The sequence below is a fragment of the Myotis lucifugus genome, unplaced genomic scaffold, assembly GCF_000147115.1.
Source record: "Myotis lucifugus unplaced genomic scaffold, Myoluc2.0 scaffold_0, whole genome shotgun sequence".
Lineage (NCBI taxonomy): Eukaryota > Metazoa > Chordata > Mammalia > Chiroptera > Vespertilionidae > Myotis > Myotis lucifugus.
This window is the reverse complement of record NW_005871048.1, coordinates 6,189,878-6,199,702: the sequence shown is the minus strand read 5'-3', so window position 1 is coordinate 6,199,702 and position 9,825 is coordinate 6,189,878.

Here is a 9,825-nt window from a genome sequence, read left to right as displayed (position 1 = left end):
TTTCAATATATTATTCATATAATCCTGTCTACTGTTGGTGGGATTTTAAACTGGTGTGGCCACTAAGGTAAACAGTGTGGAGATTACTCAAAAAATTAAAAATTGAGCTACTATACGACCCAGCAGTTCTACTGCTGACAATGAAAACACTAATTTGTAAAGATATATGCACCCTTATATTCATTGCAGCATTACTTACAATAGCCAAGATATGGAAGGAACCTAGGTGTCCATTGATAAATGAATGGATAAAGAAGATGCGGTGTGTATATACAATGGAATATTACTCAGCAATAAAAAAGAATGAGATCTTGCTGTTTACAACAAAATGGATGGACCTAGAGGGTATTATGTTAAGTAAAGTAAGTCAGCAAAGGAACACATACCGAATGAGTTCACTTAGATGTGGAATAAAAGAAGAAGAAAAATAAACAAACAAAGCAAAACAGAACCATCTATATAGAGAACAAGGTGATAATTGCCAAAAGGGAGGAGGTGGGGGATGGGTAAAAAAGTATAGAGATGAAAATAAGAATGAATTTAGCATGTCAGATATGTTTTTCAGTGATTCAGTTGCTAAATTACATTTTCTTTCATGAGTTTTTGCTTCTCAGGATAAATAGAAAATAATAAATATAAATTTTAAAATCTTAAAATATATATGAGCAACTCATATCCCAAACAAGGACTAATCTTAAAATATCAGTAATTTTACAAATAATAATTTTAAAAATCCTCACAATCTAAAGGGGTAAATAAACAAAGGATTAGGTTTAAAACAAAGTGAATAGAGAAAAACAACATAAAGTAAGTTCATTTTCAATAATAAGTGACATAAATATTGAGAAACCAAATTCATTTATCAAATTGGCTAAGATCAGTAATTTTGGTGACGCTGTGTTGGTAAGAATTCAGTAATAGACTGTTAGTAGAAAGGTGTGAAGGGCAATTTGGTCATATATATCAAGATTACAAATGCACACACCCTTTGATACAGTACTTCCACTACTAGAAGCCATAAATACTTAACAACCAACGAGCCCCCCAAAATAAGGGTGTGGGGTATTTTATTTGTAGACTGTCAATTTTAATGGTGTGAATACTTCTACCATGGTCAATTTCAAGCTATTCTCCTAATACCAACCAGCACTGAAGTGCCTGAAATTTTAACAAATGGTTCTTAAAAGCCCATATGAGCCTGGCCCAGCACATCACTGAATATCAGAATGTAAGAAAGGCTATATATGTACCAAATTGAACCATTATGTGTAAAAACAAAAGATTTGAAACAATTTAAAACTGAGAATTGGCCATCAGTAGAATTAATGATTAGGTCCTAAAGTTATAAAACAGATTGAGAAAGCTCTTTATTTACAGATAGGGAACAATCTCTAAGCTATATTTATAAGTTACAAAACCTAAGGTTCAGAACACTGTGTATCATAACATTTGAAGAAGGGGGAAATATATGAATAGCAGATCTCTGGGGAAATGTGTAAGAAACTAGAATCCCTGGTTTCCTCAGAGGAGGAGAAACAGGCAAGTCACAGGCATAGTCTGATCAGCATTCTGCTGAACATTCCTGGGGCTTCGTGCAAATCTCTGGGGTTCCTCTATGCAGCTCTCTCCTGAATCCCCTGTTCTGCTAACTCTAGCTGCCTTGGACTCCCCAGGATCATGGCTCTGTCTCCTCAGCTCAGGGAGTCTGCTGGTCTCCACCTCCCGGCCATGTCCGGGAGGCTGTCTCAAAACAGTGGTACCCTGGGGAAGCTGTAAAGCTCATCTCATTTGCTTTCTACCTCTCAGGGATCATTGCCTGGGGTTCAGTGTTTTGACAACCATTGCTTTATATATTTTGTCCAATTTCTTAGTTGTTTTGGAAAGGAGAATCAGTTCAGTCTCTGTTATTCCATCTTGGCTGAAAATGCAAGTCCAATAATATTTTCACACAAAAAAAATAGATTGGAGAATATATTCATTTCCTCAGGATAGGGAAAGATTTCTCATTGAAGCACTGAACATTGATCATACAAAATTGATTAACATCTTATATTGAAATTAAGACCCCATGAAAAGAGTGAAAATATAGTCACAGAAGGGGAGAAGATACCTACATTGCATATCATTGACAAATGATTTATAAAGAGATTAGAAGAGATTAAAAAAAAAACCCCACTGTAGATCAAGTTCTAAAAAACAGACAACCCACGATAAAAATCATGCAAAAGATATTAATGGACACCACACAAAAGAGAAACTCTAAATAGCCAATGACCATATGAAGTGCTGTTCAACTTATTAATAATCAGGGAAATGTAAAGTACTGTAATGTCAAAATGTCAGCATTTGCCACCAGATTAAAAAATATTTCAAAAGCTAATAATTCCAAGTGTTAACAAATTAAGGTATAGCAATAATACTTCCATTGCTTGTGGGAGTACAAATTAATGTAACTGTTTTTGGAAAACAGTTTGGCACTTTCTAGTAAAGTTTAAGATATGCAAACCTCATGGTCCAGCAGCTGCACTTGTGAGACTATACCTTACAGAACTGCGTGTATACATGGAACAGGATGCAGGTGTATGAGTGTCTTTAGGAGAACTTTTCATAATAACCAAGTAATGAAAGCAATTAAAATGTCTATCTGCAGTAAAATGAGTAACTGTTGGTATATTCTTACAATAGGTAACTGAGCTGAGTCACACAAGCAATGTGGATAAACTTTACAAATATAATCTTGAGAAAATAAAGCAAGATTCTAAAGAAAGCACTCAGTATTATTCCATTCATGAAGTTCAAAAACAGATTAAATTAAGTGTATTATTTAGAGATACACTCTTAGGTAGTAAAACTATAAAGAAAAAGACCTAAATGTTACCCTGAAAAGGTAACTCATATCAAAGGGAATATTACATGAAAAGCACTTAACCCTTGACTTGCCATACAGTCTATGCTTAAATTTTAGCTCAAAGTTCTTATCTTTATTCTGAAACCCAGTCCTTTTCCTGGAAAATAGCATATACTTGGATTGGGGTTGAGGGGGTGTTCATTTAACCAGTTAACTCCAAGATGAGTATCCTCATGATCAAGACAGTGACCTGCTACTTAGCTGGCAAATAAAATACTTGTCCATCCAAACATATGCTTTAACTGAAAAAGTGTTTGCCAATGTAACAGACAAGAAGAAAACACGGTCAAATTTAATCTATATATATAAAAGCTTAAGCGACTGTTGCAACCCAAACAACTGAACGGATGACCGAACAGGCTGCATGGGGAGACCAGGCCAGCAGGGGGGTTAGTGAGGGCGGACCAAACGACTGAGCAGCAGGCTGCATGGGGCGACCAGGCCGAAGGGGGTGGGCAGTGAGGGATAACCAAACAACTGAACAGCAGGCTGCGTGGGGCGACCAGGCTGGCAGGGGGGCAGTTGGGGGTGACCAGGCCAGCATGGGGGTCAGTTAGGGGTGATCAGGCAGGCAGGCAGGTGAGCAGTTAGGAGCCAGTGGTCCTGGATTGTGAGAGGGTGTGAAGGCTGGGCTGAGAGGACCCCCCCTCCCTGCACGAATTTCATGCACCAGGCCTCTAGTATTTTATAAAGGAAAATTTTTAATTACTGAATTTTCAAAACATTAGTTTTTCAATAGATGTCCCAGTGTCACTTGTCAATTACTGTCATCCTTTGACTCCCTAACTCAGGGTAAGGGCAGGCACCAATCCTGCCAGGACAGTGTAGGATGAGGAGCGAGACAGGCTTCCCAAAGTCCCACAGGTGTTTGTGAGAACCCCTAATAGGAGCTTATGGGTCCTGTTTCCTGAGGCTGGCCTGGGGAGGAAGACGTCAGGGCCTCCTCATTTATGGGGGCTAACTGGAAGCCGTCCTGCTTCTAGAGGCTGGTGCCAGGCAGTTAGGGGAATCCTCCATGCACTAGGAACCACCAACCCTCAGAATGTGAATCAACCATAGCATATGTTCCTGATTTCAAACAGATGCACTACAATATGCTTGCCTCATCCTGATTATAACTTAAGGCCTACAGGCTTCAGCTAATTTAGGCAACAATCTGGTAACCACAGGAAGACTGTGAGAACCAGATAGCACTTGCCGGAAGAGCTTCAAGGATGATTGTCCCAAAGATCCCTACCTTGTAGGTGCACATTAGAGATTATGTATAACTATTCAGTTGTAGGTAACTTCGATGGGGCTTATCTGTTCTTACAGATTCTGGGGAAAAAGGGAGAGTAAGTTCCTGGGGAAAAGGGTGGATGGGCAGGAGACAGTGAAGGGAATACATGAGTTTCTGAGGGGACAGTTCTCCTTGTCTAATTATTTCTCTTTTCCTTTACTTGTCAAGACAGAAAAAAAGAGCAGCTGTTTTTCACTCGATGGCTATTCATAAAATCTTTCTGGGACTGAACTGCCCTGATATGTTATAAACTCACAAGGCTTTTGCAAATAATAACAGTTGATTTCCCTAGAAATGGAAAGGATATATTTAGAGGCTTTCTTGGGAGAATGAACTGGCCCCCAGGGATGGTAATGGACTGCAGAGCCTTTCACCTCGAGGTCAGTAGGTCAAATCCAAATCAGGCCTGGGGTGGCTGAGAGGCATTGTTTGAGTGACAGCTGCTGGGTGACCAGGGTGAAAGGAGCTGGAGGGCTGGGCTGCATTTCAAGTGAAGTGAACAGGTGCTGTCTGCAGTGATCCTGGTGGAGGATGAAAGAGAGTGGCCAGAAAGAGGCCCAGCTTGGTCTCTCGGCCCCAGGGGCTGCCTGTGACCTTGCCTTCCCGGTACTGCTGTGACAGGAGACAAGCTGAGGAGACCACGTGTGCAAACTGCCAAGACCTCAGGAGAATAGTGAGGCTCCTGCTGCATCCTGGGAGGAAAGAACTGAAGGTGCATGCTAAGCTTTCCTTTTCATGCTTCCTAGCCTCACACCCTTCCTCTCCCTTAGTAGCTGCCCCTGTGGTTTTCTGTCACTAAGGACACATGTGTGAAGATGCAAAGGGATCAAAGGGAAGATCTTGACAATGATTAAAGTAAATGGTGTGGGTTTTCCTGTTTTCGGTTTCTCAGTACATTTTACGCACTGTACAACTTAGCCTCCGGGCATCCTGCAGTGCAGTATAAAGTGGGTGGCAGAGAGGGAGGTTGGAATTTGGTAGCTGCTTCATAAAAAAAGCTTAAAATAGGAAGGCATCTTTTCATTTGCCTGTTGAAGACACAGGCCCAGTTTGGGGTAGGCCACTGTGGATGGTTCTAAGTCACCAGCAACAGCGGCGACGTGGCTTCAGCGGATGTAAACAGTGAACGGATGTATTTGAAAGGACATTGAGAAGCTTTTACAGCATCTTGTGGGAACCAGATGGGAGCAGGTAAGAGCAAAGGGAACCAAGTGTGGCCGGGGCCTGACTTGACTGACCAGGCAGAATCCTTTCCCAGGACCTTGGGGGATTTTCAGAAGAGACCTTTTCTATTGTGGTCACTCCTAGGCCATAGGTTAGGGCAGAGAATGCCCCACTCGAGGCACTAAAGGGCCATCCTCTCTTCCTAAAAAAATTTATCTTTATTGAAAATATTACAGGAACATCATGGTCCCCTCCCTCACCATTGAACTCCTCCACCCCACTCCTGCCCCTGCCCCCAGGCCTTCACAGCTCTATTGTCTGCTCATGGGTTATACATATAAGCAATAAGTTCTTCCTCTGGCTTTAAGTCTCTATTCAAATGTCACCTAATAAGAGAAGCCTTCCTTGACCTCTATATTTAAACCTTCTACCTACTTACTGTCCTCTGCCTCTTAGCCTTTTTTTGTTGCTCTCCATAGTACTTCTTACCACCCGACAATGACTTGTTTATTGTTTCCACCCCCTACAAAGTAAAATCTACGTGGGCGTGGACCTTTGGGGCTTGTTTTGATGCCCCCATAGTCCCTGTCTGAGGGGATACAGTGTCCACCAGACTCTGCCTGTGCCCTTAGGAGCTGAGCTTCCTTCAGGTTCCAGGTCTGGCCAGTTGCAAAGCTCCTCCTTTGGGAACTCAGGGGGCGGGGCCGCGTAGTCTCTTTCCAGTGATTTCCCCCTTTGCCTGCATTCCAAGGTCCTCAGTTCCACGTTCTTCCCGGACTCTAAAGCATGGAAGAACAGAGCTTGGCGAATTAGTGAAAATGAACAAATGTAGACGTAGGAAAAAAGACGACTGGAGGCCAGGGTCCCTGTGCAGTTTGGATGCTACATTTTCCCACCAAGTTTTTGACGGCAGGCGAGAGGCACCTGTCCACTCGTGGGGAAGCAAAGACTGCTCCCAGCTGTTTCCAGACTCTCTCTTCATTTTCTTTCTACTCCTTCCCTCCTTTCACCTGCAGCCCAGCACACACACCCCAACCCCCATCCACTTCCCAGGAAAATAAATCTCTGGGAGGAGGCTGGGAGAGTGGATCTCGGGAAAACCCTTCTGAATAAATGTCTATATTAATGAATTATTAACTCAGCCACCCATGACCTTAAACCTAGAAGCCGAGCGCTGAGGGCAGAGAGGAGCGCTGTTGAATTCTTTATTGGAGTCCTGTCAAAGGCAACCGACCATTTGTTCCCCTCCTCCAGGAGGAAGGAAAATATAATTAATATGAAAGGCAAACGTGAAGATTGTGTGTCAAACGAAATCAGATAGAGGGTCTCCCGGACAGAACCCCCTTCTAGCTCGCCTGCTCCTTCCGGTCCCTCCCTCCCAGCTCTGACCTCCAGCTCCCGCCTTCCCTCCCTGCTGAGGGTACCATGGGCTTCCTAAGGATAATTTTCAGGGGGGGGGGGAATTGCTCGAGAAAATGATGAATTTAGGTAGTTAATTTATCGATCCCGGCGCCTCTTCCCACTTGTTTTATTTTAGAGGTCATTAATCAATGAAGAAAAACACCACCGTGTCCCCCCGTTTGCATTTAATACACTCACGCTCCTTACTTATTCCTCTGGAGCAATTCCCAGCAAATATTCACTCATCGATTGGGGAGCGATGGGTTTTTATAAAGGTTTGGTCGCTTCCTGAGTGGTCGAAGTGATTTGTTTCCGCGGTCTCCCTCTAAGGAATGAAGAGGCGAGCAGACTTGAGGGGTGCATGTCCTGATGGTCCGTGGGCTCACTTCCTAAGAACCCCTGAGACTGCCAGGGCGGCGGTGACCGCGCCAGCCCGGGATCGGCGGGGGTGAGTGGGCTGCGTCCCTGGGCAGATCGCGGCTGTGCGGGGGCGGGGGTGGGGGAAGGAGAGCGCAGAAACCCCGTCCCCAGCCCAAGCCCCCGCTGCCTTCTTGGAGTCACAGGGGGAGCAGGGGGCTACTGGGAAAGGCGGCCGAGGAATGCTCGGATCCCCCGCTTACACCCCCCTTCACAAGTTTCTTTGTTCGGGCGCCCCCCGTAGAACTGCCGCCCACCTCCTGCACACGGGCTCCCTAAGGCCTCCGGTCTCCGCGAGACCCGCTTCTGCCAGGGGCCACGCGGGTCCTGGACCTGGCGGTCCTGGAACACCACACACAGGCATAGTGGGCAAAGGAGGCCCCGCTACAGCCTCTTCTCCAGCCAAAAGGGGAGCCAAAGCTCCCCCAAGGTGCCTCCAGACCCCTCTGGCGTCTGTCCGGGGGTGGAGGCTTGGCTAAGGGTGAGCAGGAAAACGTACTTGGTGCCTCACTGACCGGGGTTTGAGTCGCCTCCATCGCTCATTAGTGGGGTGACTGAGGGAAGCTACCTAACCTTTCTGAGCCTCGGTGTCCCCCTCTGCCGTGTTGGGGTGAATGATAGCGCCTCCTCCCCGTGGATGGGCAGATACACGCACTTGAAGCGCCTACCCGCGCCCGGCACGTGGGACGTTCTCGCGAACCGACCCGCTAAATTTATTCCGAAGGACCCCGGGGCTTCCCACAGCGTGGGCGGCATGAGGCCTCGGAAGCAGTTGCTGTCACTAGTTTCTCAAAGTCCCGAGCTTTTCAAGTGTGTTTGGGGGTGGACGGTCCTGGGGACCGAGCGCTTGTACACAGCCGGCTTGGGCAGAAACAAGAAGGCGGCGGGGCTGCCCGAGAGTCTAAGCCCATCCCCGTGCTCCCGTCTGTCCCGGAGAACAGAAAAGTGTCTTCGTTTCTCAGCAGTGAACCTGGAGAGTGTGAGAAAGAGGGCTTGCCCTGCTCTCGGGGCCCTTCTGCGAGCAGATCCATTGAAACGGGCCTGGACCTTCATCCTCTCCTTCCGATGAAGTTGTTCACAGCCGTGGAGCCCGCCTGGTGCGCCTCCGTGTCCACAGCACCGTGGGTTTTCCCTCGCGGGGCCTGCCTTGGACTTGGGAACCATCACTCTATCCAGGGATGACTGATGACCTTGTCACTACGACGCCAGTCAAAACATTTTCGGTCCCACCCTGTTCCAACCGGCATCGAGGCATCTTGCGTGAGACGCGGACAAAGTCTAAACAACGCGTTTCCCAGGCTCAGACGACGCGAGTGTAGGCAGACAGAAAGAGACAAGCAGAAGGCAGGGAAGTGTGACTAGTAATTGCTTAGCGTGGCGGGTGTTAGACAAGTTGGTGTGTTTGGACAAAGACAAATGCCATTTCTCTGAGGTGTGTACAGAACTCCAGCGACGGGAAAGCGCATGAGCAGGCCACTTTCACACACCTTGCTCTCGCCCACCGAGTGCTGCCTGGAGTGTGTGCGTGTGTGTGTGTGTGTGTGTGTGTGTGTGTGTGTGTCTGCACAGGGATGGGCGGGCGTGGCCCAAGGCGCTGGGTGGGCAGGGCGGCAGGTTGGGGCTGTGCTTCCACACTGCCCCTCCGCCCGCTAGGTTTTGGGACTAGAGATCTATACATGACCGCCCCCCCCCCCCCTCCGTCCCTGGCACCCAAAGGAGGACAAGCCTCGCCTGTCCGGGAGCAGTTGTAATAGGCATAGCTCTGGATACTTGCCTCGGATCCAGCAAGGAGGAGGAGCGAGACCCCCAGGAAGACAACTCGAGAGCGTGAGTGGGCTGAGCGCTGGGCACGTGGGGCTCCATCCATTCAGCCGCCTCCTAGGCCAGCGGCCAGCCCTGCAGGACCCGCCGCCCTTTAGAGACCCACGGTCTCTCGTATCCCAGCTCTACAAAGCCTGCCTCCTCCGCTGGGGACTAAGGCTCATTCCGGCGCGCGACCCGCCCCGCCCCCAACTCCCCCTCCTGCCCCCCCCCCCCCGGGTTTGTGTGAGAAGTCGCGCAGCGGGCTGGTGGAGGCTGTACTCCTCTGCAAACGGGGCCGGCAAAAGCTCAAACCCCGTCCGGGGAACTGGTTCACTTGCCCGGCCGAACCCGTCTCCCGGACGTGGACCCCCGCGCGTGTGCGGAGGTGCATTCGGGTCTCCGCATGCCCACTGTTTTCTCCATCAGGGCAGAGAGCCGGTACCTAGAAAAGATCTATCATGGGCAGAAAGAGACAACAGGCGCGCGGGAGACGTCACGCAAAAAAAAAAAAAAAAAGTCGGGGGTGGGACAGCGGAGGAGGTATTAGTGCGGGAAAGGCGCACGGGCAGTTTGTGGATCCAGCCGAGTTAGAACTTCCTTCTTCCCTCCCCTTCGTTCTTCTGGCCTGCCTCCCGCCTCTTCCCCCCATCCCACCCCTCCCCCCTGCCACCCCATCTCTCTCTCTCTCTCTCTCTCTCTCTCTCTCTCTCTCTCACACACACACACACACACACACACACACACACACACACACACACACACTTGTATTTTGTGCTGTCGTAAAACCCACGTGTCCAGCCAGGAGGCTGCCAGAGCGCGGAGCCAAGGAGCCCGGACGCAGCGGCCGAGCGCA